We start from the raw sequence: 23,496 nt of genomic DNA, 5'->3' as shown, positions 1-23,496 counted from the left end.
AAATATCTTCTGTAAGGGTTGTAGAAGGGTCCCCTCAATGCAGTTTAGATCCTCTGGCTAATTTGCCTTAGTCGTGGCCATGTAATGAATCACATCATTCAAACCCAGATTAATGAGAAATCAGCAGAGTGAATACTGGGTCAGATCCAGATATTTGAAGAGGGACAGACTTCTATCAATGAATAGATTTTTTTAAAAATAATCTTTACAAGCATGATTAATCCAAGCTGTATCATTCATTCAAAATACGTGGCTCAGGTATCTTGGAGTCTCTCTGTCATTGTTCCTAAACCAGCAACTTAATTTAAGCAAGAAAATCCTACATAACTGTAACTATATATTTAATTAACATAAAATGAATAATAGGCCTAATGCAGCAGACAAATCATGCATAAACTACCAAATAACTTCATTTAGCTAATTTGATGGAGTAATCATCATCATTAACAATATTTACTGAGCCCTTTCAGGACCCATGAAACTGTTCTAAATCATTTAGTTTTGGCAACACAGATCCTTTGCCTTCAAGTAGCTTACAGTTTGATGGGGGGAAATCAAACAACCTGCACATAGCAAACCTACCAAGAAGAAAACCCCTATATCATCAATACAAAGTTGAATATTGTCATTGAACTGTGTTATGCAGGCAAAACGAAAAGGTAGAATCAAGAAGGCTAGGATGTCCTTTGGGAGACTATCAGGAGTTTGGGGCTAATATGGGATTCAACTTCATACCAAACTGAAAGTCTAGAGGGCAATTGTAGTGGCCAACCTTCTATTTGGCTGTATGTTCTGGGCTTACCATATATATATATAATTATAAATTTATATATAATTACATATTTAAAATAATATTTATATAGTATACATACACATACTCATAGAGGGTGGGCATGAAACAGCATGGCATAGTGGCAAGGGCACGGGCCTGGGGGTCAGAGGTCATGAGTTCAAATTCCATCTCTGCCACTTGTCAGCTGTGTGACCTTGATCTTTCTCCTTAATGGCTTCCCCTATCTGTAATTTATGTTAGTGTCTGTCTCCCCCACTTGACTGTAAGCTCCGTAACAGTGGAAGTGGTAAAAACTCAGCACCCTCCCACTTAGATCATTGTCATCACCATCATACTTGTTAAGTACTTACTGTGGGCTAAACACTGTAACCCGTAAATTCTTTGGTACTACCGCCAAACCACTTGCATATATATCCTCACACTCTGTTGCTTCACCTACCCGTAATTTTTTGTGTGTGTCTTTATTCCCTGCTAGATTGTAAGCTCTTTGAGGGCAGGGATCACATCTACTTAACAAATACCATTATTACCTACTCTATCGTACTCTCCCAAGCATTTACTGCCGAGCTCTGGACTCAAGAAATATCACTGATTCATTGCTGGGGTAGATACAAGATACTCAGATAATCACAGTCCCTGTCATCACAATCACAAATCAAATACAAATCTTGATAATAATAAAAATAATAATGGCATTTATTAAGTGCTTACTATGTGCAAAGCACTGTTCTAAGCACTGGGGAGGTTACAAGGTGATCAGGTTGTCCCACGTGGGGCACACAGTCTTAATCCCCATTTTACAGATGAGGTAACTGAGGCACAGAGAAGTTAAGTGACTTGCCCAAAGTCACACAGCTGACAATTGGCGGAGCCGGGATTTGAACCCATGACCTCTGACTCCAAAGTCTGTGCTCTTTCCTCTGAGCCACTCATGCATTCATTCAATTGTATTTATTGAGCGCTTACTGTGTGCAGAGCACTGTACTAAGCGCTTGGGAAGTACAAGTTGGCAAAATATAGAGACGGTCCCTACCCAACAGTGGGCTCACAGTCTGGAAGGGGGAGACAGAGAACAAAACAAAACATATTAATGAAATAAAATAAGTAGAATAAATATGTACAAGTAAAATAAATAGAGTAATAAATACGTACAAACATATATACATATATGCAGGTGCTGTGGGGAAGGGAAGGAGGTAAGGTGGGGGGGATGGAGAGCGGGGAGCGGGAGTGTGAGTGAGGAGGCAGGTGAGAAGATTATGATCAGAGAGAGGGATTTCAGAGTTGGTGAGGGTGGAGACAGTGCAGCAGTAGGAGATGATGAGGTCGAGGGTGTGACCAAGTTGGTGAGTGGGTGAGGTGGGGTGGAGCAAGAGGTTGGCAGCGTCAAGGAGAGATAGAAGGCAGGTGGCAGAGGAGTCACCAGGGATATCTATGTGGATGTTGGAGATATCCATGTGGATGATGATTGTGGGATATCCTTTTCCCTTCCCTTCTGCACCCCTAGACTTAAATTACATGTCAATAAATTGGCATCATTGTATTGATTGCTCGGTACTGAAGAACCAACAACACAATTTGGAGGCAGCAACTTAAGCAATAATTCAGTCAATGCTACTTAATGAATGCTTACTCTGAAACTATTATTAAGTGCTTAGGACAGTTCAGTAAAATTGATAGACATGATCATTGCTGTCAAGGAGCTTACAGTCTAGTGGGGGAGACAGACACTAAAATAAATTACAGATAGGGGAAGTTATTAAATAGAAAGATATGCACATAAGTGCTGTAGGGAGGGAAGGTGGGGTGAGTATTTAAGTCCTTAAGGGGTACAGTCTCAAGTGCAAAGGTGACACAGTAGAGGGGCAATAGGGTGGGGAGATGAGATGAGTCAGGGAAGGCATACTGGAGGTGTGATTTTAGTAGGGCTTTGAGAAAAAGGAGAATGGTAGTTTGCAGGATGTGAAAAGAGAGAGGGAGTTCCAGGTAGGAGGGAGGGTGTGAACAAGGAGCTGATAGCAAGAGAGTCAAGATTTGGCACAGTAATTATGTTGGTATTAAAGGAGCAAACTGCAGTTTAAAGTGTAGTGGGAGAGGAGTGAGGATAGGTAGTGAGGAATGAGCTGATTGAGTGCCTTAAAGTCACTGGTGAGAAACGCCTCTTTGAGGCACAGTTGGATGGGGCAATAGTTTGCGGTCTTTGAGGAGATGGGAGATGTCTGCAGAGTGACTTTTTTAGAAAGATAATCTGGGTAGCCGAGTGAAATATGAACTGGAGAGGGGAAAGGCTGAGTCACTGAAGTCAGCAAGGAGGCTGATACAGTAGTGACAGGTGGGTGGAAGCAGTTTGGTTGGAGAGGAAAGGATGGATTTGAGAGACAGTGTGAAGGTAGAACCAATAGGATTTGGTGACACTGAATATGAAGGCTGAAAGAAAGATGAGTCGAGGATAATGCCAAGGTTGCGAGCTTTGTGAGACAGGGAGGATCATGGTTTTGAGCAGTCTGAATAATTCTACCTTGTAATGCACCAATATTCCAGCACACTGGGCTTGGGGCAAAAAAGATGCCCTGCTAGTGCTCTGCACAGAGTAAGTGCTCAATAAATACCATTGATCGATTGATATCTATGGGGAAACAATGTGCAATAAATTGTCTTTTAGTCCTGACAGCCAAATGTGGATACAATCTTGGTGTTAATTAGTATAATTTCCAACATATGCTCTTTGTGGGCAGGGAATGTGTTAGTGTGTTACTCTGTCATCTCCAAATGCCTAGTTCAGTGCATGACATCAGGTGGGAGCTCAGTAAATGTTATTTCTTGTACTGTGCCTTTAATGTGCTGGGTTCATTTTTATCAACCCATTAAGCGAATAAGGGCGTGCAAATGAGTTAAGAATATTGACTTATTGACGGCAAAACCCTCAGTTTCTTCAAAACTGGAGAATGCAAAATTTTGCTAATTGTATTTCCCGATATTACACATTTTGATGTGTATATTCTAGGATGGTTAAAGACATAGTGAGGCACAATCACAAAGTGATGCAATGCAAAATGGTGCTGTTAGGAGACCACTGCAGCTGGCAGAACTGGCAAAAAGGTTGCTCTCCTCGAATAAAGGCTTGACACAAATTGGGGTGTACACCTACCCACTCATGACACTTTCTGTCTCATTGAAAACCTGGCTGGCAGGAATGAGAGAGCATGAGTGGCATGAAAACCAATATCTCTATTATCAATTCCACCAAGCTGGCTTTTAGTCCTGAAAGTTCTTTTTCCATAGGAGACTTCATTAGCTGTCTCAAAAATTATCTTTGAGAAGCAATTTATGAGGGAATTAGGTACACTCCCTTAGTGTTTAGATTTTCATAATCCCAGAGAAGCTAATGTTGCAACTCTCCAATGTTTGAATTTGAGTTCTAGGACAGATTGTGTGAATACCCTGTTTATTTCATTGAAATGTCTTTCAATAAAACTTTTGACAGATATGAAAGAAGAATTGGCCTCATTTGAAATCTTTGAATTCTAGCAAGAAGTCTTCAAAGTGTAAATGTTATGATAAAAATTCCATAATAGCTAATTTTCACTTGGAATGTATATCAGTGACACCCAATCGAAATTTGTGATTTAGCCCCAGATTCTTTCTGTACATAGTTTAACATTTCAATACAGGGGAAAAAAAGAATTCAGCATGTTTAACCTTCATACTGCACAAAATTTCAGCTTGAGTCATCTAACTTGAGTGACTATCATATGAACAGTTACTTGGGTTTCTTCTCTCTTCCCCCTGCTTGATTTTACATGGCAGGTTTAGAAAGTGTTTCACTTCTCCCAGGTGAACAATGTGAGAAGAGGGTTTCTGTGCTTTTGTAACCTCCTTGGTATGCTCTAACAACCTGTCACTTTATCGGGAGAAAATTGTTGTTTTGTGGGTAAGTTGTGCATACTGCATTCATTGTTTGAGGGACAATTTAACAGGTTTCTGCAGGTCCTGCTAAATCTGTCGACTCCCATTCAGTTATATTTTCTTGTCACAACCTTGCCCCCAATGTATTTTTAAAACATTGGTCACAGGTTAGCATCTGGTGCAGGAACAATTCTGCAAGATTTCTGTTTCTCTGTTGGGTCAAAACTTCCAAACTTTCACTAAAATCACCTTCATGGGATATGAGGAGTGTGTTTCCCTGACACACACAACCCCCTGCCCAAACTACCCCGCCCCTCCTCTTCCTGGAAGTCTGATGTGCACCTGACTGCAATGGGGGAGAGTCAGAAGTAGGGTAGTGCCTGTTGGAGCTGTTTCTCCTGGAAAAAGAGCCAGAATGCTCACCAGTTCACATGCTCAGAACAAGGAAACCTTGTAATAATTAATAATTATTAATTATTGATGATGATTATGATGATGACAATGCTGTTTGTTAAGTGCTTACAATGTGCCAAGCACTGTACTAAGCACTGGGGTGGATTTGAGATAATCAGGTTGGACGGAGTCCCTGTCCCTCATGGGGCACACAGTAAGCCCATCTTCTAGACTGTAAGCCTTGTTGGGTAGGGACCATTGCTATATGTTGCCAACTTGAACTTCCCAAGCACTTAGTACAGTGCTCTGCACACAGTAAGTGCTCAATAAATACGACTGAATGAATGAAAAGGAGGACAGGTGTTGAAGCCCCATTTTATACATTAAGAAGCTGAGGCACTGAGAAGTTAAATGATTTCCCCAAGGTTTTTCCAATCATACACTGAGGCTTTGCTTTGCTAGGTTAACAAAACAGTAGGTCAACCTCCCTGCATGTACACTGATACAGCCCCAAGGCCTTCTAGACTGTGAGCCCACTGTTGGGTAGGGACTGTCTCTATATGTTGCCAACTTGTACTTCCCAAGTGCTTAGTACAGTGCTCTGCACACAGTAAGCGCTCAATAAATACGATTGAATGAATGAATGAATTTTCAATAGAAAATTAGGCAGATAATTTGGCTTCACTTTTTTTTAAGTGGTACTGGTTAAGTGTTTACTGTGTGCCAAATACTGTGCTAAGTGCTGGTATAGATAAAAATTAATTCATTCATTCAATCATATTTATTGAGCGCTCACTGTGTGCAGAGCACTGTACTAAACGCTTGGGAAGTACAAGTTGGCAACGGACACAGTCCATGTCCCACATGGACTTATAGTCTTAATACCTATTTTACAGATGAGGCATCTGAGGCACAGAGAAGTTAAATGACTTGCCCAAGGTCACACAGCAGGCATGTTTTCCAGCTATTGATAAATCAATCAATTGTATTTATTGAGTGCTTACTGTGGACAGAGCACTGTACTAAGTGCTTGGGAGAGTACAGTATAACAGAGTTGGTAGACATGTTCCCTGCCCACAACGAACTTACAGTCTATAGAGGGAGACAGACATTAATATAAATAAATGAATTATGGATATATAAATAAATTACAGATAAATTTCAGTCACAATTGTTAATTTGCTTGTTTTTAGTTTGAAATATCCCAAATATTTGTTGTTAGACCTGGGTTTAATATAAAAATTCCTATTTATTGCACATCCTATCATAAATGATAGTGTAGATGTATCTCAGCTTTAAAACAACTTATTTTGGCTTATAATTTTTTTGACGGTGAACAATATCTGTTCTCTGTCATTACAGCTTCAAAAAGTCAGCTTTTCTCTTCCTTTTCAGTTAAACTTTCAAGTTCTCAGGGTCAGCTAGCTCTCTAGAGAACACCATTCAGAATGTGACACAACTACTCCCAAATAGAACTTTTGATTTTGGATGGAAGAGCAATCTCGACTCTGGTTTTGACATGCACTGCTCCAGATTTTGACTTTTGTTTCCATAGTATTGTGAGGATGCTTTATTTTCCACATGATGAAACCCAGTTTTCCACCCAACGTTACCCTCTGTCTATCCATACTGTTAACTGCTGGTAAAGACCTAATAAACAAACTCACAGGAGGCATGTGCAAATTAGATTGAAAAAAAAAGGAAGATACACTCTATTGTCCTTGGTGCCTAAATCATTCCCTGTAAATTCTGTCTATGCCTAGGAAAATTTAGTGGCCCCTAGAAATGCATCCTTTGGGCTTCCCCTGCAACATAATAATAATAATAATAACAGCAATAACAATTGCTGTTGTTGTTATGCAGAAGCAGCATGGCCTAGTGAAGAAAGTATGGGCTTGGGAGTCAGAGGACCTGGGTTCTAATCTGCCTATTCCACTTACCAGCTGTGTGACTGATCTTGGGCAAGTCATTTGGCTTCTCTGGGCCTCAGTTTCCTCACTGTAAAATGGAAATTTGATACTTCCCTCTTACTTAGACTATTAGCCCCATGTGGGACCTGATTATCTTGTATCTACCCATGGCTTAGTACAGTGCTTGGCACATAGTAAGCACTTAACAAATACCACAAATATTATTATCATCATTATTTACTATTATTATATTTATCAAGCACTTACTATATGTCAAACACAGTCCTAAGTACTGGGGTAATCATGCTAATCAGATCTGACACAAGGCTATCCCACATGGGGCTTACAGTCTAAATCAGAGGGAGATTTCTAACATGCTAAACTTATCACCAGGAAGCTATTTAGACAGTCCCTACACAGCATAAAGTCAGATGTCTCACCCATTAGACTGGAAGCTCCTCCTGGGTGGGGAAGGTGTCTCTTCTTTATTCTGTATTTCCCAAGTGCCTAGGTATGGTGCCCTGCACCAAATGGGCACTCAATAAATACTAATATTACTGCTATTAGGTGAAGATTGGACAATTATCTCTTTAATTTGATCAATGTAACATTGAGCCCATTTAATTTGAAATTGCCCTTATTAATACTGGGATAATTGAATGCATTTCCTCTTTGGAGTGTGTAAGAATAGCCTTAGATAACAGAGAGAAACTGGCTTTCTGCTTGAGGGAACTATGGTGGTTTGAGGTTATTTTTGCTGGTGGAAATGTCCAGTTTTGAACAGGTTCTGGATTAATCTAACACTTGACAGTAAACCACCCTTCCAGCCCCGCTTCTGCATTTCTGAGCAATTTTGACACCTATCTCTTTGCTTTCTAGCAACTACCTACTGTTTCTTACTCCTCTAGCCTACTGACCTCTTGTATCACCCCACCTGACTCATGGACCAACTTGGACACACATTGTATCTCATCATTGCTCGTCATTGTACCATTTCTAAGTTCTACAACTCAGAGCAGCATAGCCTAGTGGAAAGATCATGGGCCTGGGATTCAAAGGATCCGTGTTCTAATCCCAGATCTGCCACTTGCTTGCTCTGTGACCTTGGACAAGTCACTAAATTTCTCAGTGCTTCAATCTCCCCATTTGTTAAATGGGGATTTAATACCTGTTCATCCTTTTACTTAGACTGTGGGACAAGGATTGAGTCCAACTTGATTACCCCATATCTACCCCAGTGCATAATACAGTGCTTGACATGAAGTAAGGACTTAACACATACCACAAGTATTATTATTCTTATTATTGAAATCCCACTCCCCAACTAACATGCCTGATCACCCACCCACTACCCCTCACAAAACCTTTATCTACCCACACAGAAATCTCAGCTCTCTAGAACCCCTCTACTTAACCCAGGCCATCATGCCCCACTTGGTCTCCCTACCATAATTCCTCTCTCTTGAAGCACAAATCCACGCTCTCAAGACTGGTCCCTCTGCTGACCTCAATTCCCTCCCACCTCTGTTCCTCTATCCATTGTTGGGTAGGGACTGTCTCTATATGTTGCCAATTTGTACTTCCCAAGCACTTAGTACAGTGCTCTGCACACAGTAAGCGCCCAATAAATACCATTTAATGAATGAATACGACATCACTAACCCTCAGTCCTGGATCACCTCCATAGTACAATTCTTCTACTCCTGTGCTTGTGCTACATAGAAATTTTGGAGGAAATCCAGAGGTTCCATCGTGGAACTGCTACAAATTTCATTTTGTGCTACGAATTGTTAATCAGGTGAAATTCTTCAAAGTGATCCCACAGAGGAGCAGTTTATAGCACCTCCTTCTCTCCTGTCTGCATACCTTAAAGTAAGAAGTCATCCAAACTTCTGACCAAGGGGACAGTGCTGGGGAAGAGGGAAGTGGGACTTTTCTCCAGAGCTGACCCCGCCAAGGCAGGGCCATGGGGGACCCCAGTCTGAGCTGCTGCATCCCAGGGAGGTTAGAAGACCTGCCACTGCTGCCACATCCAGGATTGCAGGAGGACTTTCTGGTTTTCCACAGCCACCTGAACAGTTGCCTGGAGAAGTATGCAGGTGGGTGGGCCCCAGGCCAGGGTCAGATTGGGTCATAAGACTGGCAGATCTCAATCATAGGGGAGGTGGCTTCATGTTGAATCCTAGGTCAACCCCTTCAATCTGGGATTGGTAGAACTGAACTTCCTCCTATTTAGACAGTCATTTCCATGTGGGACAGGGACTGTGTCTGGTTAATTAACATGTATCTACTCCAGTGTTTGACACATAACAAGTGCTTAACAAATACCATAAAAAAAACTGATAGGATGCTCAGGCAAATTTGTAAGCCAAACACCTTTTATGAAAATTGAACCCAAGTTTCAGACCCAATCCAGCCAATGGATTCTAATGGATTCTACCCAATATTAATTTTCCTTGATCCCTCATTGGACTTCAACACTATGGACCATGCTTTCCCTGTAAGCTCATTGTAGGCAGGGAATGTGTCTGTTTATTGTTATATTGTACTCTCCCAAGAGCTTAGTACAGTGCTCTGCCCACAATAAAACACGCAAATATAATTGGCTGAAACACTATCTATCCTTGGCTTTACTGGCACAATTCTGTGCTGGTTCTCCTCTTACCTCTCTGGACATTAATTTTTTTATGGTATTTGTTAAGCACTTACTATGTGCCAGGCAATGTTCTAAGTGCTGGGGTAGATACAAGCAAATCAGGTTGAACCTATTCCAATCAATCAATCATATTTATTGAGCGCTTACTGTGTGCAGAGCACTGTATAAGCACTTGGGAAGTACAAGTTGGCAACATATAGAGATGGTCCCTACCCAACAGTGGGCTCACAGTCTAAAAGGGGGAGACAGAGAACAAAACCAAACATATTAACAAAATAAATAGAATAGATATGTACAAGTAAAATTAATAGAGTAATAAATATGTACAAACATATATACATATATACAGGTGCTGTGGGGAAGGGAAGGAGGTAAGGCAGGGGTGTGGAGAGGGGGAGGAGGGGGAGAGGAAGGAGGGGGCTCAGTCTGGGAAGGCCTCCTGGAGGAGGTGAGCTCTCAGTAGGGCCTTGAAGGGAGGAAGAGAGCTAGCTTGGATGATGTGTGGAGGGAGGGCATTCCAGGCCGGGGGGATGACGTGGGCCGGGGGGTCGACGGTGGGACAGGCGAGAACGAGGCATGGTGAGGAGATTAGCGGCAGAGGAGCGGAGGGTGCGGGCTGGGCTGTAGAAGGAGAGAAGAGAGGTGAGGTAGGAGGGGGCGAGGTGATGGACAGCCTTAAAGCCCAGGGTGAGGAGTTTCTGCCTGATGCGTAAATTGATTGGTAGCCACTGGAGATTTTTGAGGAGGGGAGTAACATGCCCAGAGCATTTCTGGACAAAGACAATCTTGGCAGCAGCGTGAAATATGGATTGAAGTGGGGAGAGACAAGAGGATGGGAGATTGGAGAGGAGGCTGATACAGTTCCACATGGGGCTCACAGTCTTAATCTCCATTTTACACATGAGGTAACTGAGACACAGAGAAGTGAAATGACTTGCCCACGGTCATACAGCACATAAGGGGCAGAGCAATCCATCAATCAATCCATAATATTTAACTGAGCACTTACTCTGTGCAGAGCACTATACTGTTTGGGAGAGTACAGTAAAGTTAATGGACACAATGCCAATTTAGTGGGGAAGACTGACACAGACATAAATTATGGGCAGCAAAAGAGTTTTAAAATATGGACTTAAGCTCTACAGGGGTTTAGTACAGTGCTCTGCACACAGTGGATGTTCAATTAATCTGAGTGACATTGATTGATTTGACTGAGGGGAATGCTGAAAGAGGATGTATATTATTCAAGAGTAGGCTCTAGGAATTGTGATGTGTGCATGCCTGCCTCTGCTGGACTGACAGATATCAGGTTGGGTTTTTCCATCCCCTACTATGCTGCCTCTTTGGGAGTCCCAAGACACTACACAGAATCCACGTATCTGGCAGCAGGTGAATAAGAGCTGGAAATCCCAGGCATCCAGGCCAATCAAGAAGGATGCAAGAATCACTCATGTCCACCTAGGCTGAAATAAATGAACTGCGGTCACAGAGGGAATACAAAAACTAGAGCTGGTTGCAAATCCTCATTTCTTTGGGTTAAAACCAAATGAACAAGGCTGCTTCCGTGCTCTCCATTAAGAGACATACGGATTTGGCATTTTTTGTTTTTCCCCAAATGACTGCTAGTTTGGCCTTATGTACACATTACCACTCTATTCCAAACCATCCCACACTGCCAATAATTCTGAGCATTTGTCTCCAAACTGGGGATTGAGATTTAGTTATGCACTAAGGTACAGACAACATAAATCAACAGCATCAGTGGAAAGGAGAGTGCTTCATTCCACACCTTCTACCGCTTGAGGATTTGAGCACCAAATGGTGAAAGAAGGGAGGGAGAAAGATGACCTCTCTGGTGCCTGATAGGAGCAAAGGCTACAAAATGAAATAAATCGATTCAATTCCCTAGCTCTTTTCAAATAAATAGAAGTGCAAGATTATTTACACAAAATTCAAATAAACCCAAACTATCCAAGTGCATAGGCTATTCCCAGATTATAAATCAAACCCTTTGGGAAATGGCATTTTCTTAGAACGGTGCCTGGAACATAGTAAGTGCTATGGTGTGGTATTTTTTAATACCATAAAAAATCCTCTTTATATTCTAGGCTAAAGACAACATTGCCCTTTTCCAGTAATTTACACCATCTTTTTTATTCCAAGTATTATCCTTAACCAAACCTAGCTTTTTAGAATGTTTCTTTGAGATAATCAATATTAAGTAGAATTTCTTTACACCATTTGTCCCTTCCAGTTATCATCGTTAGCTAACATCCTTATATAATTTGAATTCATTAATTTCCCAAATTGTAATATAAATGCATACTATACACCTGTTCAGAGCCTCTTTACATTTGAAAATAAGAATTTATGAAATTTCAATTAGTTGATTTAACTCTATGACTATTCTGTTAGGAGAACAGGGATTATATCTCTTAACTGTCTTGTATGCTCTCCGGGGTTTAGTACAGTGTTTTGCATACAGTAGGCACTTAATCAATACTGGAATGGTGCATGTATAAATATGTCACAGGCCTGGAAGGAGTATTGCAAGGAATAAATACGATTGAATAAATACGATTGCATGAATGAATGAATGAAGGGACCAAAAGCACAACACTCCCCTCATAATCCCTCCCCCCAGCCCCCAAAACACTATTAGAACATTCTGGAAGATGGAAGACTCCTCTGCCAATGATAAAACAAAACCTCCTATCCTTCCAGGGGCAGGGCTGAGTTCTCCGGAAGAAGAAGCTAGGAAAATTCAATTAGTTTGTTTCAATTATTGAATAATTGAATATTATTATAAGTAGAAGCAATAAGAATAATAATGATATGTGTTAAACACTTTCTATTTGCCAAGCACTATACCAATCACTGGTGTAGATACAAGATATTCAGACCAGACATAGTTCCTGCCCCACATGGGGTTCACAGTCTGAGAGGGAGGAAGAACAGGTATTTTATCCCTATTTTGTGGTTGAGGAAACTGAGGCACAGTGAAGTTGTGTCTTGCCCAAGGTCACACAGCAGACAGGTGGTACAGCCGGGTTTAGAACCCAGGTCCTCTGACTCCCGGGCCCTTGCTCTTTCCACTAAGCCACCCTGCTTTCCAGGTCCTGCCTTGGGCCACACCATAAAAAATTCCACAGGGTAATGCATTTCTCTCTGTTTAAGCTGTACACTGGTAAAAACTGAGGCTAGTGCAGGTTAATATGATGTGATTTTTGAGGCTAAATTTCTTTGTCCATCCACTTCTCCAATAAAAGCCTTCTGGTCACCATAAGCCGAGCCATATGTTGCCTGATTCCTGACCAGCTGATTTTCATGGGTTCATACCCTGGCTCTACCAATTGTCAGCTGTGTGACCTTGGGCAAGTCACTTAATTTATCTGTGCCTCAGTTACCTCAACTGTAAAATGGGGATTAAGACTGTGAGCCCCCTGTGGGACAACCTGATCACCTTGTAACCTCCCCAGTGCTTAGAACAGTGCTTTGCACCTAGTAAGCGCTTAATAAATGCCATTATTATTATTATTATTATTATCATTATTCTCAGGCTTGACCCTTGGGGGGGGGTTGAACCTTATAGGCTTTAAATATTACTTTGAAAACCTTGACTTAGGGGAAATCTCAACTTTGGTCATGATCCTGTTTAGGAACTCGGTTCATCTGGAGTCGACGGGATCTTCACCGAATTCTCAACTGCTTCTGGGTGGAGAGTGCAATCCCATTCACTCCTTGATTAGCTCAAAATAGAGGATGGGTGATTAGGTCCCAGTTTGGCTTTGGACAGCCAAGCGGCCCCAATTTCGAGGTCATGAAGCAAAAGCTTCTGAGTCTGATACTTAGAATTTGGTGTCTGGCAGTAGCAATAAAGAATGCTTGAAGGAAGAGTCTGAGTGGCCTACTTCTCCTAGAACACAGGCTTTACATTTAATTCCATTTCACTGAGATAAAGCACCTTATTTTTGTTGAGGAAGCCTGCAATGCCGTGCTCTTTTGGAGCATCTGAAGCTGTAATGTCCAAAGATCTCAAGTTGACATTTTTCATGAGGGCAAAATATATCAAATGTTTAAATTCTTTTCTATGCATTGGGACTCTCTGATATTAACTGTTACCTTCAAAAAGAACCTTCTGGTGATATGGGAGTTCCTTGTTTTAGTCTCAATATGAGCCAAAGAAGCATGGTATAATGATATGCCTAAGTGACACTTACCAGCTTAGAAAAATTGAGTTTCCCAGGTTCCTGACAGTGGGTTCTATATTTTTACTTGATGATATTGTATGTTTGCCATTATACACAAATGACAGGCTACCTAGAAATAAAGAATTGAAACAGAAAATTTCCATTTATCTACCCCACTTTTAAGTACAGTGCTTGACACATAGTAACTGCTTAACAAATACCACTATTCTCATTAAATGGGCTATGACAATAAATGTTCTTTAGGGCTAATAAGAGTAGAAAAGTTGACTGCCTGAATGTAGCTTCAGGTGAAAACAAGTCACCATATGCGGGACCGCTAAATAGGGGTACAACTTACATTGGTGAGTTTGAGAGCCCTTTATCTGGTCATATTAAGTACTATGAGAAGCAGCATTGCTTAGGAGCATGCTCTATCCAAGAGCACGGGCCTGGGAGTCAGAAGGACCTGGGTTCTAACCCCAGCTCCACCAAGGCTGTGTAACCTTGGGGAAGTCACTTAACTTCTCTGTGCCTCAGTTACCTCATCTGTAAAATGGGGATTAAGACTGTGAGCCCCACATGGGACAGGGACTGTGTCCAACCTGATCAACTTATATCTACCCCAGCACTCAAAACAGTGCTTGGCACATAGTAAGCACTTAACAAGTACCATAATTATTATTGTGATAGTTCAGTAAGAACAGAACTCTGCAGGAATGCTAGGCAACTCCTGACTATAGTCCAGTCAGGAACAATCCATCCACATACCATCCCAGAAATCTTCTATCTGAAAATGAGGAGGAGTTTTGATCATCAAAAGGGTGCTTCCGTGTGTTAAAGAATAAAATAACAGCTGCTGCTTGCCTTCAAAAGTTGCTTCTTCCCCCCACCACTCTCACATGTCCTAAATTCTACTTGGTAACCTAACAAAGTCAAATGAAAAAATGAAACATGGTAGCAATGTGGGATGAGGAGAAAAAAGAAAAAAAAACAAATTTTTTTTTTGGACCTAATTTTGAATTTGGCTGATTCACTGTCAGAGTGGAGTTGCAGCAAAATAATTGGCATGATTTTATCAATGCGTCCTGGTAGTCTGTGTTGCACTAGATGACAATAGCAGCTGGCAAGAAAGTAACAGTGCAGAAAAAGCTCTTTGCTGGATTGTTCCCTATCCAGAATTTGTTGTGAGAAATTTTGCCAAATATTTTAATTGTGCCCTGAAATCAAATCACCAAATTTAAAACCTAAACCCAACACTCTCTTAAAGCATAATTATCTGAGTTACCCATTATTCAGATAATTTAACCTAGCTCTTTTCTCTACTACCCAACAGCTGGGTCTGTGTTTGAGCATCACAGAATTAGTTGAATTCTGCCAGGCAAAGTACAGTGCTTTTAATAAATAATTGGTGATACAATGGCAGAGGCAGATGCTCTGGGTTTCTGAGTTTTCCTTTTGTTATTGAGACCCATTTCCAAAGAAATGCATCATTAGTCAAGTATGATCTACATGCACCATCATCCACACTCAAGCAACATAATCAACACACCTGCATCCAGACCACCCAGCACGTGCCATCATGCCGATTAAAAGATGTTACAGTTTGAACACTATGAAAAAGAAGCAAAAAATAGACCTTAAAAGCTGAGCTAAAACTTAGTCAAGGTGAGAGACTTTAGGGATGTATATGATACTACTGACAATGAGATTTTAGCATTGTGAGCAAGTGTGCTCAATAACACAAATTTGTGATTGGAAATTCCTTCTGCCTTATGTGCTTGTAAAGATTTCCCATTGTGGAACTGTTGCATTATTGACCCACAGTACTTGCTATTGTAGACAACATCACCATCCTCCCTGTCTCACGAGACCGTAACCTTGGCATTATTCTCGACACATCTCTCTCATTCAACTCACATATTCATTTTGTCACCAAGGATTGTCAGTTCTACCTTCACAACATTGTTTAAAATCTGCCATTTCCTCTCCAACCAAACTGCTACCACACTGATAAAAGCACTTATCCTATCCCACCATGACTACTGCATCAGCCTCCTCATGGACATCTCTGCCTTCTGACTCTCCCTACTCCAGTCTTTACTTCACTCTGCTGCCCAGATCATTTTTTAAAAAAATGTTCAGTCCATGTCTCCCCACTCCTCAAGCACCTCCAATGGTTGTCCTTCCACCTCTGCATCAAATGGAAACTTCTTACCTTCAGCTTTAAAGCAATCAATCACCTTACCTCATTGATTTCCTACTACGGCCCAGCCCACACACTTCACTCTTCTAAATGCCAAACTGCACATTGTACCTCAATCTCGTCTGTCTCACTGCTGACCCCTTGCCCATATCCTAGACTGGAACTCCCTCCCCCTTCATATACAACAGACTGCCATTCTCCCCACCTTCAAAGCCTTTTTACAATCACATCTCTCCAAGAAGCTTTCCCAGACTAAGCCCTCTTCTCCCCTACTCCCTCTCCCTTCTGCTTCACCTATGCAATTGGATCTGTACCCTTCAAGCGCATGATATTTGCCCTCCCCTCACTCTGACCCTGAGCACTAAAGTACATATCTGTAATTTATTTCAATGACTGCTCCCCCTGTAGGCTGTAAATTCCTGGTGGGAAGGGAGTGTGTCTAACAACTCTGTTGTGTTGTATTCTCTCAAGGGCTTAGTACAGTTCTGTGCCAACAGTAAGTGCTCAATAAATACCATTGATTGATTGATAAAAAAGCACAGGGTCAAAAAAACCTGTCCCAAACATGTTCCTGATTTTCACTGCACTTGGGCTTTTGTTGATAGTCTAAACACCTGACTTCTAGTCCCAGCTCTGCCTCTTCTCTGCTATGTGATGTTGGGCAAGTCACTTAGGTTCTCAGTGACTCAGTTATCTCACCTGTAAAATGGGAATTAAGACTGTGTGCCCCACGTGGGACATGGACTGTGTCCAACCTGATTATCTTGTATCTACCCACGTGCTTAATAAAGTAACTGGCATATAGTAAGCACTTAACAAATACCATTAAGAAAATAAAAGAAGAGGTTTCTGAGATTTTAAAACAAACATTTCTGTTCCTTGGTTGTGTCTGAATGGAGCAAATTCAATATTTGACCCCAAATTAGGATCTCTAAGGAGAAACTATACAGAATTCATACCATCATATGTACAGGAGCCCAGTACCTTAGTACCGCCCCAGAACCTGCATTAGAAATCATGACAGAAGCATGCTCTGCTTACTAAGCACTCAGTAAATATCATTGATTGATGCACCTAATTTTCAAAATAGTATTTTCTTCTTTTTGCAGCCCTAACCCTGTTATTCCTCCCCTACCTGCCTACACCCACCCCAGAGAATCTCATAGGTGACTCTCATAGGTGTCAATCCAGGAAGATTGACAGAGGGGAGCCCCCAGTACCCTGTGGCAGCAGAATAGATTCCAAGCTAATCCAGAGATGCGCACAAGCATGCGGCCTCAAAGTAAAAGATCTGTTCTTGCAGGTGCTCAAACAAATTAGATTTTTAACTTGCAGGCAGTTCTGAGCATTTACAAAAAAAAAAACAACTAGGTCCAAATATTTCTTTAATTGGAATGAAAATTATGTTTGAGCCATTAAGAAATATTTGGGTTTGAGACAGTTATTCAAACAAAAGTTGTGCTCCATTCAGACCCCAACACTGACACAAATGTCTGAGTAATCGATTTTTTAAAAAATGAAAAAAAAGAAAAGATAAAAATATGAGAGAAACACAGTCCCAGAGACAAGGAGAGAGGAAGAAAGGTTAAAGGTACCTTACAATGAGAAGTTATTTCCAGATACAGAGCACAATCTGGTAAATTGGAGGCATAAGTGGAAGCAGCCTGATGAACTGCTCAAGGATTAACATCTGCTGAGTGAAAAAAAAATCTTGGGGACTATAACATAGAGTTGGGTAACACCTGAAAGACAGATTGAAATTTGCAAAATTGCATCCATGCCAGGGGAATGTAAGCATCTTACTGTAGCTGAGATGGACCAGATCCAGAAAATTGTAGTGTCAGTATCATCACATGGCTACTGTAACTTACTAAGATGATATCTATGAAACAATGCTAAATGTCAATGGAGCAAATACACAAAGCATTTGACAGTAGCAAACTACCAGAAGTGAACAGTTACATATTAGTAAACTGAAGGATATGTTTGGTTGCTGCAAAATATTTTATTCTTCCTCAAATTGAATTGTGGTTTCTCTGACAAAAAGAGGAATTTCTGCTTTGCTTCCAGGCAATTTTTTCAAAATAAGAGCTCACTAATGAGGATTCTCAATTATTCTTTAGTTTCTAGTCTCTGAAATCTGTCCAGTGACTTGACTCACGCTGGTGGGCAATAATCTGTAAAGGAGTTAGTTGCCCTCCTTGAGCAGAAGCTTTGGGGAGATGACGATACCACGAGGCAGACCCTAAAACAGAGATAGGCCTTGTATCTAATAAATTTTAAAGGAATAGTAGGGGCTATATATGGGTATATTGCTGCATAATTTCACCAGGCAGAGAAATTACTGAAAGCTTTGCAAGGATAGTTTCTATTTTCCAAATGCATATCAAATCTACCTCTGTCAAATGGAAATTACTTCTGTAAAATAAGGCAAACATGATTATGTGACACTTTAATTTGCTTTATCACAAGCAATACTGTTGCAATTTATTGTTGACAATACGTTGGTATTTGGGAAATAAATTGTATTTGTTAAAAACACAACTTTTTATGCTATTATAATTATGGCATTTATTAAACTTTAATTATTATTGCACTGGGACACATGAGATAGATCAGACACAATCACTGTCCTACAAGGAGCTCACAGTTTAAGAGCTAGGGAGAGCAGGGATCTTATGTCCCATTTTACTGATGAAGAAACTGAAGCCCTGAGGTCGAGTGGCTTGTCCAGTGTCAGTGTCCAGTGACGTGGTTGAGGCTAGAACCCAAATCTTCTGCCTAATGGTTCCATGCTCAACTGCTTCCTCATCTCCAAAAATGGCAAAAGAAACATAAAGAAATTTTGCTATCTGAAAGTATATTCAACTGGAAAAAAATTATATAGGTGAGAAACAGCATGACCTAATGGATGGAGATGGGTCTGAGAATCAGAAGGAACTGGGTTCTATTCCTGCTTTACCACTTGTCTGCTGTGTGACCTTGGGCAATTTACTTCACTTCTCTGTGCCTCAGTTACTTCATCTGTAAAATGGGGATAAAGATTGTGAGCCCCATGTAGGACAGGGACTGTGTCCAACCTGATTAGCTTGTATCTATCCTAGAGCTGAGAACGGTGCCTGGCATATAGTAAGCACTTAACAAATACCACTATATATATTTATATGATATACTTTTCTTGTGTACATATATTTACTTATATTCCATATTATAAAATTCATAGAAATCAGCAGCTCTAAATGATTTAGTAATTCACTGGCCTTAGAGCCATTACATCAGGTCAGATAATCTCTCAAACTCCCTTCAGGCCCTATGTTTCTAGGGCTCTATATTTTTTTCTTTTGAAAAAAAGGCAATATGTTAAAGCCTATGAAACAAAACATGTTTGGTTACGGTGTAGACAGAGACTCGCAACTCAAATTTGTCAAGGCTTCTCACCAACAAAGAACAAGGGAGAAATAGCTTATCTTTTCTACATCAAAGGGAACTTACCACTGGATCAGCTAACCCTATTTGTTGTGTCTTCAGATTCAAGGCTGAATGGCTTCTCCAGTGGATACATTCTGTAGGAATAATAAGCAGAAAAAAATACTCCTTTCCTACATCCAGACAACTAAGGCACAAAGTTACTTTCCAAATACCTTATACCCAAACATTCTAGTATTTGAAGATTTCCTCAGGCCCTTTTTTTCCTGTAGTGATTTGGGTATGGTACATGTTCCTAAATACGAAGATTAGAGATTATAGAAGGAGTGAACTGGAGTTTCTTTAACATGCTGCGGAATTCTAAAGTGACCAGAGAGATCCATTGAGGCAGTCAGTTCAGTGGGAAAATGATTTCAAGGAAGTGCCAGGGAAAGTCAAAGGGTGACAAACAGCATGTCACTACTAATATCTCTTTTGCCATTAGTGTTCATGCCATTAGCAGTTTGAATAAAATGGAAATGACCACACACAAGTCAAGCATGCAACAATACCAAGACAGAAACAAAGTACAGGAACATAGGAATTACCTTTGTGGAACAGATCAATGATCCATCGCATCTCTTTCTTACAATCCAAGGCCAATGCCATGGGTTTCTAGAGACTCCTGCCCTCCACCACTGGTGAGATTTCAGACATGAATTTCAAGCTCTGTCAGGAATCTTAGAATATTTTACCATGGGTGGTCTTCTAAGCTTTTCTTCTACTTTAAAGTTTGTAAATGAAAAAAGAAAAGTGTTTCACTGCCAAATGTAAAATATTCTAATATATCACCAAATATAAAATATAAAAGGTGTATGTCACCTATTCAGTTTCATTTTAAGTGACTCTGAGAATCATTTGGTTGAAAACTGGATTTGTGACTTGAACCTGCATTAGATAACCTAACATTATGCAGAAGCTTAATATTAGTGGTGGTGATCAAACAGAAAGTTGTTTCTGGAACCAAGTATCATATTCCCATTTCTGAGTCACCCCAAGGGTGGCTTAATGTGCACTTAATGACAGCCTATATTTGTGGTTTTCCCCATCTCCTCAAGCCCGATTCTCCAAACACATTGTCACCTCTGGTAGCAGGATCCAGATGTGATAAAAGGTGTAATGATAAGGGAAGGGCAGAATGGCCAGCCCATCAAGGCAACTCATGTCTTTCCAGAAGACTCTTAGGTCATTCAATTTATGAGGCCACCATTAAACGTCCTAATCTGCAGAAACACGGTTTATTATTTTCCATCCCTATGATGTTGAATTGCAATTCCAAGAGCTAGTAGCAAATTCCTTTATCATTTTCAAGCTCACAAATAAGATACTTGACAGAACCATTAAGATATAGGTGAGTTCTGTGATTTTTTTAACCCATCCTTACATTTTTCCCATGAATTCAAACCTTTCATTGATTTAATGTAATTTGATCAGATGACCTTTCAAGATGACTTATTAAGTTATTGGGTTTCTTCCATTTAATTGGCAAGAATAAAATAATGATTTCTTGACCTATATATGCTTCTTGTCAAAATAGATTACTCCATCCTAGCTTAACTTTTTTCCTACTAACATAATATTGAATTAAAACTGTTACCATATTTTGTTTATTGCCCCCAAATGCAAATGCATAATTAAGACCAATTCCAAATGAAATTTTCCTTACAAAGGATGCTCAGCTTAGCTCTAAATGATTATTTCACCAGGAAACGGAAAAGGAAATGTACTGTGAAGGTCACTATTTACAAAGAAACATTAATTTGTGAGTACATACATAACAAATCTGTTCCTTCATGTATTTACAGAGTAATTTCATGGTTGAAAAAATGCAGTTAATTAGATATAATGTTTTAGCAAAATCTCCTCTGTAGTGATTGCTGGTGAGTGACATTTAAACTGGGAATGGTGTTATATAGTCTATGAAAGCTTGGTGCAATTGTTTCCTCATAAAAATGAAAGGTTCAATATAAAGTGTCAGTTTCAGCCACATTCACCCTTTCTTTGGCATATGTGGGGAACTAGCTATCCTTTACTCAAAGCCAAAGCTATATGCATTGTGGTTCAATTAAATTTTGGTGACTGCAGGTACTGGTTATCATCTCTATTTCCTATGTTGAACTGACTCAGGCCTGGATTAAATAGGAACAATGCAAAATACTGGATTCTACCCCGTAGCTGAGAATGCCCTTTCAGCCCCCTCTCCATGCCATAGAAAAAATGATCAGTTCTGTTTTTCTGAGAGATCACCCCCAAAGTAGCAGCCTGAAATTGTGCTGAAAGTTATGATAATGACAGCAATGGCAAAGTCAAGAAAGCAGCTTTGCAAGGTATGTGGAGACAGATATATACAACTGTCTCTAGAGTGTGGCATTTGGACAGAGGAGATAGTTAATGAGACAATGTTAGCTACCAGTACTTGCCATCTGTATTCAAGACTTTTTTTCTTTCACTTGTCTTATTGGCATCAAAAAAAGTCCAAAATAGCTTCAAATTTCCTTGATAACTCGTGTTTCCAAACCTTCCTGCTAATTAAATTAAAGTGCTTTAATAGGTTCAGGCTTATGAGTTGTTCCAATTCATTCTATTTATACTTTTACATTCCATTTACTCTCTGTGGAGTCCCTCAAGGCTCAGTTCTAGATCCCATTCTATTTTTCATCTACACCCACTCCCTTGGAAAACTCATTCATTCCTGTGGCTTTTACTACTATCTCTATGCAGGTGATTCCCAAATCTACCTCTCCAATCCTGACCACTCTCCTTCTCTGCAGCCTCACATTTCCTCCTGCCTATAGGACATACCTACTTGTTTGCCCTGTTGACACCTCAAACTTAACATTTCCAAAACAGAACTCCTCATCTTTCCACTCAAAGCCTGTCCTCCCCCTGTCTTTCTCATGACTGTAGACAGCACCACCATGCTCCCTGTCTCACAAGCCCATAACCGTGGCACTGTTTTATTCATCACTCTCATTCAACATACCTATTTATTCTGTCACTAAATTCTGTCAGTTCTATCATAACCACTAAAATAAAATCCTTTCCTCTCCATCCAAACTGCTACTATGCTGATCCAAACACTTATCCTGCCTTGACTACTGCATCAGCCTCTTCCCTAACCTCCCTGCCTCCTGTCTCTCCCCATTCCAGTCCTTACTTCACTCTGCTGCCCAGATCATTATTAAAAAATACCTTCAGTCCAGGTTTCACCACTCCTCAAGAACCTCCAGAGTATCCCATCCACCGCTACATCAAATTCCTTATTGTTGGCTTTAAAGCATTCAATCAGCTTGCCTCCTTCTGCCTTACCTCACTGATTCCCTACTATAACCCAGGCTGCACACTTCACTCCTCTGTCGCCAACCTGCTCACTGTACCTCATGCTCATATGTCTCACCACTGACCCCTTGCCCACCTCCTCCCTTTGGCCTGGAATTCCCTCCCCATTCATACTGACAGATCACCACACTCCCCATCTTCAAAGCTTTATTAAAATGCCATCACTTCCAAGAGTAGGGACGGTCTCTGTATGTTGCCGAATTGTACTTTCCAAGTGCTTAGTACAGTGCTCTGCACACAGTAAACGCTCAATAAATGATTGAATGAATGAAAGAAACTTTCTCCAACTAAGGCCTCATCTCCCCTATTCCCTCTCCCATATGCATTGCCTATGCACTTGTATCTGTACCCTTTAAGCACTTGATATTAACCCATCCTCTCCCCCTCAGCACTTATGAACATATCTGAATTTATTTTAATAGCTGTCTTCCTGCTTTAACTGTTAGCTCCTTATGGGCAGGGAACGTGCCTACCAACTCTGTTGTATTATAGTCTCCCAAGTGCTCTGCAGACAGTAAGTGCTCAATAAAATCATTGAATGATTGACTGATTCCCTCCCAAGGGATTTTATTCCTCACAGCCTTTCTGCAATTGACACGGTCTGAGGCAGGACTCAGACTGTGGAACTTGAGATATTCTAG

This window comes from Tachyglossus aculeatus, chromosome X4 (assembly GCF_015852505.1).
Source record: "Tachyglossus aculeatus isolate mTacAcu1 chromosome X4, mTacAcu1.pri, whole genome shotgun sequence".
NCBI classification, from domain to species: Eukaryota; Metazoa; Chordata; class Mammalia; order Monotremata; family Tachyglossidae; genus Tachyglossus; species Tachyglossus aculeatus.
The sequence above is the reverse complement of the archived record's forward strand: the minus strand, read 5'-3'. Positions refer to the sequence as shown.